The 10,386-nt window shown below is 35.3% G+C and overlaps 1 non-coding gene across 1 annotated transcript; it reads right to left on the reverse strand.

The window, feature by feature from the left end:
* Positions 1-9,902: 9,902 nt before the first annotated feature.
* TRNAN-GUU (transfer RNA asparagine (anticodon GUU)) lies at positions 9,903-9,976 on the reverse strand. The gene has a single exon. It is a non-coding gene; the product is annotated as a tRNA-Asn (tRNA).
* Positions 9,977-10,386: the final 410 nt, after the last annotated feature.

Consider the following 10,386-nt stretch of genomic DNA (forward strand, 5'->3'; position numbering starts at 1 on the left):
AATCTACCCTTTTGCAACCTATTGCTTCTGCAGTTTTCAATCAATATTTCTGAGAACAGAGGAAATAGACTTATTCGATTGCTATCGTCTTATTTTTAAGTCTTAAGTTTTTCTTATGAAACTGACCCATTTCATACGCACGTGAAATCTACGGTTATATATTTTCGTAATATCTTTATTTCTTCTGGAAAACGTAAGCTATGCAATGAAGCCAACAAAGTTTGTCTCTGGTTATTAGATGCACTGACATTTTATAAGCTAAAACCTGGTGTATGAGGTAGGAACAAATCAAAATTACTGGCTGCTAATTCAAACCAACAACTATGTGTTTATGCTCCAGGAAAGTTCTAATAGAAGACTGGTATCTTGTAAAATAAGTGCATTGAATAAGAAATATATGTTAGTGACAGAAAGTTCACGAGTAATGAAATCCCTTATCATCATGATCCAAGCCCCACATTACTAATATCATCTAGCCTTTTTGTTTATAGTTTTTATGACAAGAAACGCCTATCTGAAATCAGCATATGGTTGATCAATTTCTGCTATGCTAACGCTCTCTTTTTTTTTTTTTTTTTTTTTTTTGCACCAGTAATGAAAATTTAAATGGATATTTTACAAAAGCTTAATGGTCCCTTCTATCGATAAAAATTAAAACAAAAGCAGAGGTTAACACGTGTTTGCCATTTTAGATCATCCTATTTTCAGGAAACATTCTGGGCTTAAAATGGTAATAAAACTCTGGTTAATTATTTTGAATACATATTTTACTACCTATGCCATTAGTTTTAAATCGGTGTAAATATGTGTGTGTGTATATATATATATATATATATATATATATATATATATGTGTGTGTGTGTGTGTATATATACATACATACATACATATACATATATATACATATATACATATATACATACATATATATATATGTATATATATAAATATATATTTATATTATATATATATAATATATATATATACATATACATATATATATAATATATATATATATATATATATATATATACATACATATATCCATACACACACACATATATATTACATACATTAACATATATATATATACATATATATATATATATACATATATATATACATATATATATATATATATATATATATATATATATATATATATATATATATATATATATATATATATATATATATATATATATATATGAATGATAAATGTTTGAAGGAAAGCGAGTGAGAGGTTTGTAAGCTATAAAATTTGAGTGTTGAAAGAAGTTATTGGAGAGGGAAAACTTAATGTAAATAAAGTTCATGATAAGTTTGAAGGTTCATATGAAGTGTTAGATGATGATTCCAGTGAATTGAGTTATGTGTGGATGGTGGTATGGCCGAAGAAGTTAAGGCGCAAGACAGTTGTGTAAACGGAAGAAATGCCAAATGTATTCAAGGGAATTGGATGACTAAATGGTTGAAAATGAATACATATGAACAATGAGACATTGATTTAGAGGATAAACAATTTGTGTTAGTTGAGAAGCAAGAAAAAAGAAGCATTTAGAAAATTTGAGGGAGATAAAGTACAGGAAATACTCATAGATATAGATGAGAATCAGAATAGGCATGAGAAGGGTGTAAAAGTAAGAGAGAGTATAGAAGATAAATGCATCCATTTCGGAAAAGGGTGGTTGAGGATGCATGATACTTAAGTGTGTGTGTGGGTTTTCATTAATTATATATATTCAAGTATGACAAACGCGAAAGATAGGTCAGGAGAATGATAAGTAATATGAATGAATTTTTTTGTCAAAGTCGAAAAAAGTTTTGATGAAATGGCTGAACTGATGAGAGAAATCGGTGATATTTTAGGGCTAGACGAGATTGAGGTAGATGGGAGCATGATATATCATTAGATGGGAGTACAGCCGGGAATCGTTATAGTATAGTACAATGAATAATAGCGATATGGAAGAGGTGAAATAGAGTATATGAAGGCCACTTGAAGCAAATAGAACAGGACGTTCCCGACTTGACTAGGTAATGATAGTATCAAGTAATTGTTTGTGTGAGAATCTGGAAGTAAAATGGAGGGAATGTGGAGAACTGACTTTCTGCGAAATCTTATATATATATATATATATAGAGAGAGAGAGAGAGAGAGAGAGAGAGAGAGAGAGAGAGAGAGAGAGAGAGAGAGAGAGAGGGGGGGGGGAGGGGGGGGGAGGGGGGCAGGGGTAGTTACTGTAATGATTGTTCGTAAAAAGAAAGGAGTTTTAATTGAAGGTTGTTTGTTTACATTTTTGTTACACATTTCGATACGGTTCGTCGAACCCGGTTATCGAACCTGCTTGTCAAACGGTTCAAAGAGGTGTAAAAAATCACAAATGCAAGAGGTTTGTGGACAATAAAGAACCTACCACAAAAGTCAGGCTAGAACAGACTTTTTTCGAACAGTTCGACAAACGCGTTCGGCAACCAAAAACCCCGTTTGTACGGTAGAACATCACTTCAAATACTTCTGTCGAACCACGCTCGAGGAACCGTTTTTCCGTGTAAACCCCGTGTAGGACAGTAGCGAATGTCTTGGGCAAATCTATTCTTTTATTGACTGCAGTAAGAGTCGATTGTATAATTCTAGAGTTATATTATTTATGATCATTGTGGAGCTTTTTTTTTTTATTTAATATTAAGTACAATATCGTTTACCTTTGCTTGGAGTGATTGAGGATAACACATTTCGTTTATTATTTATGTTGATTATAGTGTGATAGTTTAGTTAGAAAAGAATATTCGGTTTTTTTTTTTTTTTTTATTGCAGGTCGTAATTCCTCCTTTGAAAGTCAATTTTACCTTCTAACTATAGGCAACGGATTGTTCCCTGTCCTCCTGCTTCTGAACAAGATAGTTGCTGCATGAAGATTTTGAATAGACTGCGAGAGAGGATGCTCATTACCTTCGCCAACTTCGTTGAGGCGAAGGTTGTGTTTTAACTATTGGTGTTCCGGCCTGTGCAAAGAATTTCCTTTTGGAGTGCTGATGATAATGATGATTACTATGGTGACAAACTGGCTTGGATACAGGAAGTTGTAGTGAATGTGCTTTAATTAATAGAAATTACCGTCGGCCCACAAAAACTGCCACGAAAGCGTTCGTTACCTTCGACAACTTTGTTGCGGCGAATATTATGTTTGGATAAACGTGTAATTTGTATGTTTGTCTGTGTGTTTGTGATTCGCATAACTCAAAAACTATTTGACTGAATCCCATGAAATTTGGTGGGATGATTAGTTAGGATCCAAGGCCAATTTGATTAGATTTTGGGAGTGAGTGGGTCAAAGGTCAAGTTAAAAAAAAATGTAAAAAACACTAATGTTTGCTATATCGTGGACAATTCTCATTCACTTTCTACGAAACTAGTGCCTAAACATGTATAATTCAATTGCCTATCTTGTGAATTGAGAGTGCTTGGGTTAAAGGTTAACATCAAAGTCAAAAACGTCTTTTTGCTATATAGTGGTCAATTTTTATCCGATTTCCATGAAACTAGTGCCAAATGTGCATAATCCAATTGCCCATCTTACGATAAGACAACATGATCAAGGCCAAAATAAGAAAAAAGTAAAAATTTTTTTTTTTTTTTTTGCTATATCGTGGGAAAATCTCATAAAATTTGGTGGGATGACTGGCCATGATCCAAGGACAATTTGATTAGATTTTGGGAATGATTGGGTCAAAAGTCAAAGACAACGTCACGAAAAAGTAAAACAATAGTTCTTTCTACCATATTGTGGCCAATTTATGTCTGATTTGCATGAAACTAGTGCCATAATGTGCATAATTATATTCTGCATTGTAATATACAATATGATATAAGCGAAGGTATATATACACTACCGAATGCCTGTTCTAGTTTTGACAGTTCAGTCTCATATGGGCGAAGGAGTCCATTTATATGTAGAATAATATATATATATATATATATATATATATATATATATATATATATGTATATATATATATACATATATATTATATATATATATATGTATATATACTGTATATAAATATATATATATATATATATATATATATATATATATATATACACATATACATATACATACATATGTATATATATATATATATATATATATATATATATATATATATATATTACACATCTACATATATATATATATATATATAGTATATATATAGAATGTTTGGAAGATTGAAAGACGTGCACGTGTTTAGGGGTATGGCTAACGGTATGTCTGATAATATTTTGGTGGAAGGAAAATTAGTTGTAGCAAAAGAGTGGGGGAATAGAGTAGGTGGATGTAAAAGGGAGCTAGTGAGGGTTGAAGAGCTAATAAAACCGGGGGTAAAAAGTAAATATCAGGAAAGGTTGAAAATGGCATATGACGAGGTGAGAGTAAGAGAAACTGGTAATTTAGAGGAGGAGTGGAAGTTAGCAAAAGAAAATTTTGTTGGGATTGCAAGTGATGTATGTGGCAAGAAGGTTGTTGGAGGCAGCATGAGGAAGGGCAGTGAATGGTGGAATGAAGGAGTGAAGGTAAAAGTGGAAGAGAAAAAGAGGGCTTTTGAAGAATGGCTGCAGAGTAATAGTATAGAGAAGTATGAAAAATATAGAGAGAAAAAGGTGGAAGTAAAGCGCAAGGTACGTGAGGCAAAGAGGGCAGCTGACCTGAGGTGGGGTCAGGGACTGGGTCAGTCATATGAAGAGAATAAGAAGTTTTGGAAAGAAGTGAAGAGAGTAAGAAAGGCCGGCGCAAGAATTGAAGAGACAGTGAAAGATGGAAATGGAAGGTTGTTAAAAGGAGAGGAGGCAAGGAAAAGGTGGCCGGAATATTTTGAAAGTTTGCTGAATGTTGAGGATGATAGGGAGGCAGGTGTTGAGGTGCCAGTGATGGGAGATGAGAATGAGAGAGAGATTACAATAGAGGAAGTGAGGAGAGCACTAGATGAAACGAAAGTAGGAAAAGCATCTGGTATGGATGGTGTGAAAGCTGAGATGTTGAAGGAAGGGGGTGTGACTGTACTTGAATGGTTGGTAAGATTTGTTTAATGTGTGTTTTGTGTTGTCATTGGTACCAGTAGATTGGGTCTGTGCATGTATTGTACCACTATATAAGGGAAAGGGAGATGTGCATGAGTGTTGTAATTCAAGAGGTATTAGTTTGTTGAGTGTAGTTGGAAAAGTGTATGGTAGAGTACTGATTAATAGGATTAAGGATAAAACAGAGAATGCAATCTTGGAAGTACAGGGTGGTTTTAGAAGAGGTAGGGGTTGTATGAATCAGATTTTTACAGTTAGGCAGATATGCGAGAAATATTTAGCAAAAGGTAAGGAGGTGTATGTTGCGTTTATGGATCTGGAGAAAGCATATGATAGAGTTGATAGGGAAGCAATGTGGAATGTGATGAGGTTATATGGAGTTGGTGGAAGGTTGTTGCAAGCAGTGAAAAGTTTCTACAAAGGTAGTAAAGCATGTGTTAGAATAGGAAATGAAGTGAGCGATTGGTTTCCGGTGAGAGTGGGGCTGAGACAGGGATGTGTGATGTCGCCGTGGTTGTTTAACTTGTATGTTGATGGAGTGGTGAGAGAGGTGAATGCTCGAGTGCTTGGACGAGGATTAAAACTGGTAGACGAGAATGATCATGAATGGGAGGTAAATCAGTTGTTGTTTGCGGATGATACTGTACTGGTAGCAGACACAGAAGAAAAGCTTGACCAACTAGTGACAGAATTTGGAAGGGTGTGTGAGAGAAGGAAGTTGAGAGTTAATGTGGGTAAGAGTAAGGTTATGAGATGTACGAGAAGGGAAGGTGGTGCAAGGTTGAATGTGATGTTGAATGGAGAGTTACTTGAGGAGGTGGATCAGTTTAAGTACTTGGGGTCGGTTGTTGCAGCAAATGGTGGAGTGGAAGCAGATGTACGTCAGAGAGTCAATGAAGGTTGCAAAGTGTTGGGGGCAGTTAGGGGAGTAGTAAAAAATAGAGGGTTGGGCATGAATGTAAAGAGAGTTCTATATGAGAAAGTGATTGTACCAACTGTGATGTATGGATCGGAGTTGTGGGGAATGAAAGTGATGGAGAGACAGAAATTGAATGTGTTTGAGATGAAGTGTCTGAGGAGTATGGCTGGTGTATCTCGAATAGATAGGGTTAGGAACGAAGTGGTGAGGGTGAGAATGGGTGTAAGAAATGAGTTAGCGGCTAGAGTGGATATGAATGTGTTGAGGTGGTTTGGCCATGTTGAGAGAATGGAAAATGGCTGTCTGCTAAAGAAGGTGATGAATGCAAGAGTTGATGGGAGAAGTACAAGAGGAAGGCCAAGGTTTGGGTGGATGGATGGTGTGAAGAAAGCTCTGGGTGATAGGAGGATAGATGTGAGAGAGGCAAGAGAGCGTGCTAGAAATAGGAATGAATGGCGAGCGATTGTGACGCAGTTCCGGTAGGCCCTGCTGCTTCCTCCGGTGCCTTAGATGACCGCGGAGGTAGCAGCAGTAGGGGACTCAGCAGTATGAAGCTTCATCTGTGGTGGAAATGTGGGAGGTTGGGCTATGGCACCCTAGCAGTACCAGCTGAACTCGGCTGAGTCCCTGGTTAGGCTGGAGGAACGTAGAGAGTAGAGGTCCCCTTTTTTGTTTTGTTTCTTGTTGATGTCGGCTACCCCCCAGAATTGGGGGAAGTGCCTTTGGTATATGTATGTATATATATGTATATAAAATGTGATATGTGTGTGTTTGTGTGTGTAGAAATCACGATAGCCGACACATGACGACCATAAAATATGTACTATAGCCACGAAAAGAAAAATTAAAAGACTTGTGAGGAGTTGGTACTTTCGTCCAATAATGATATCAACAGACTCAATAATGAGAATATATATACAAAGACATCGTATTTATACAAAATAAAACAGCATTAGGTGGCGGTCTCTAGGGGTTCTCTTAATAATGCCTTGGCCTTCCACTGTTTAGGATTTAGTCATAAAATTGGCTGGTTAGAGACCAGAAAAATAATCCATGTAAATTACTTCACCCAAAGGAATATGATTGATCCTTTTTTAATCTCATGTACCAAATGACAAAATTTAAATCTAAGCCCTGGTCTGCTTTCCGTTAATCCGGTATTATTCTTTTATCTAAAATCTGATTTTTTTTTTTCAAAAACTGACAACTGTGGGATCCCCTTCTCCTGTATACTGTAAATACTATACTTTTTTCCACTCTGGCGTTGACGGTGAATTAGGCTTAAGAATTCGGTGTCTCATGCACCAGTGTCAATTACGGGCTGTCTAGGACAAGAGCCCGTGTCATGCTACACTCTAAAAAATTAAGGGTATAAAAGGGGTAGAAAAAGGGTATTTCTAGTGGTTAAAATAGCATACCCTATCGGGGTATATAAGAACTATAATATACCCTTTACAATATACCCATAACAAGGGTATAACATATACTTGAGATACCCTTACTTAGGGGTGTATCGTAGGTAAAGAATACCCTTTTACAGGGTATTCTATACGACATAAATACCCGTGTATACTAATTATGATTTTATAATTAATATCTATTCCACCATTATATAGGTGTAGTAATAGCCTATAAGTAAATAAAGTAATAAGGTCAATGATTTTAAAAGTTTGGTTTATCAATTTATTATTTCCATTACACTTGAAAATCAAAAGTATATATATAATATAAAGAGTGATGGCAGAAGCTGCAAAGCAAACCGTACGCAGAAATCTGTGAAAAGAAAATATTTGTTAGTGTGTGTGTGCCTGAATATATAAATATATATATATATATATATATATATATATATATATATATATATATATATAGAAAAGAAAGGAAAAAATATCATGCATAAATACCTAACTACCTCAAGTCAAACTAATTAAGAAATCATTGGCGTCAGTGTTTGCTTACAGACTACGCGTAATCGTAATGTTATTAACGTTTAGCTGAATACGTTGTTTATGGTTTTTTTTTCCTCCCAGACAGCTTGACGCTCTCTCTCTCTCTCTCTCTCTCTCTCTCTCTCTCTCTCTCTCTCTCATAATTAAGTACTAATGATAATTTCTTACTTATTTTCCCCGGTGTTAGTAATAATGATTTTTCAGACTCACAGCCTGAATGCAAAACTAATGATGATGTCTGACAATTTTTATTCGTAACCACTGTTTATGCTTGCATAGATGGACAGTTAGTGTTCTTACCTTGGTTAACAGATGAAATGTAGTGTAGATATTATAATCCCGATGACGGTAATTGGAGCAATTTATCTTCACTGCTGAGCAGACGCAGAGTCCAGACGCCACTGAAATTTCCCGCCAAATTCCCTGGCTCTCGAAGAATCTCGAGACGGCAACAATACAAATTGCCAAGTACCGCATTTTGTAGGAACTTGCTTCAAAACTATCCATAACTCAAAACCAATATGTTGTTAGTAACTTTTTTGGTGCATTACACTATCAGTGTAACAATATGGTGATTTAATACAGAGTAAAAGTTCATTTCATGACATGATCACACAAACTTACCAAGCCCATTTTAAGACAAAGTACAATAGAGGGTATATTATTCACAAAAAATACCCTGTCTCCTGCTGTAGAGGGGTATTTTTGAGCCTTAGGGTGTTTTACATGTATATAAACCCCAGCTCACTCGTTATACCCTTTCTGTACCTTGAACTTTTTACAGTGTACAGGCATGGCAATCTTCACCAACCAACCAACCAACCAGTGTCAATGATATTTATATCTGTGCAAGAATGTCATATTATTTTCATTCTTCGTTTTGGTGATGGAAATTCTGTACCCAAGAATATGAACGTTCCATTGATATTTATAGATTATTTTCCCGAAGTCTGTTGCTGTTCTCTGAAAGAAATCTTGTCTATATGTGAAGATCTTTTGGTTATCAATAATCTGTGTTAGAAATTGGTTAGAATTATTTTCATAGATATATTAATAATGTAATTCCAGATTACCTTAAAAACTATTAATATAGGCTCTCTTTTCTCATTCCCAACTACGGAGGAAGCTTTTTTTTTTATCATATCTGGGAAGTTATACATAATATATTCATCGGTGATTATGCAAATAGTATTTCATTATTTCCACAGTTGATTAAAAGTTTTCCTAAATGATAGATTTCTCTCTCTCTCTCTCTCTCTCTCTCTCTCTCTCTCTCTCTCTCTCTCTCTCTCTCTCTCTCTCTAAATTTCGTAATGAATTATGAGAATTTACAAGTTACCCTTCAATTCGCGTATACGCATCAGAGCTGCACGTTTCATAGAGAACTAGAACAAATTATAGGGTAAACTTTCCTTTATTGGGCACCTTTCAGTAGATGTTTTCGCATTGAAATGTATTTTGATTAAATAGACGAAAAAATGAGTTATAGAAGTTACTAAAATTATAAATAAAATATTGAATTAATTCCTGAATATGACTATTGATATTATCATAGGGTATCTTTAATTTTAAAGTTTTTTCTGGAGAGGGACTAATAAGTAAAAAGTAAATTATCCTCCAAGTTTTCTATTCAACGAAATAGTGGGTATATTAGATCATCTTTAAGTTGCCTCAAAGATAAAGCAATACAGATGACAGTGAGGTTAAGTAAACTTCGCTTTTCATGCAAATCCTACTTGAGTTGTGACTGCCTTTCCTAAGTTTCTTAACTGGTGGTCACTCCAACCAAGTGGTAGGATATTTTAACACGTACACAGCTATTGCGCCATGTTCTTGTACATGCATAAAAAAAGACTACTTAAATAGCAGAAAATGGGTATATCCCCGAAACATCCTAATTTATACAACAACTATTACAAATTAAAAAAAGTACAACTAACTTTTAAAATTATCCGCCCCCGGGTGGGCTCGAACCACCAACCTTTCGGTTAACAGCCGAACGCGCTAACCGATTGTGCCACGGAGGCTTGATTCCGCCAACGATCAAACTTATTTAAAAACAATATAACAAATATGTTAATCCTTTCGTAGTTTATATATTTTCTACTTGGATATTGTATGCATTATGTTTTCTCCATGTCCTTTATCTGATTACAAGAATAAAGCTAGTGTTGAGGAATAACTGTTTGCGAAACGAAATGGGCAAAAGAATGTAGAGAGAAATTTACTCAACTACAAAGGCAAAAGACATTGCATCGGACTTACGATACGCTCTTGTGACTAATCTACTCCATTCCTCTTACTATAATAACGAGATACCTCTTGAATTCCAAACGCAGATCCAGCAATTTCAAAAATTTAGGTAAGAAAACATGACCAAAGCAGCTGGGGGCAGGGGGGCGCTGTCAGCCCCCATGAAGCTGGCATTACTTCAAGC

This window comes from Palaemon carinicauda, chromosome 4 (genome assembly GCF_036898095.1).
Source record: "Palaemon carinicauda isolate YSFRI2023 chromosome 4, ASM3689809v2, whole genome shotgun sequence".
In the NCBI taxonomy this organism is placed as follows: domain Eukaryota; kingdom Metazoa; phylum Arthropoda; class Malacostraca; order Decapoda; family Palaemonidae; genus Palaemon; species Palaemon carinicauda.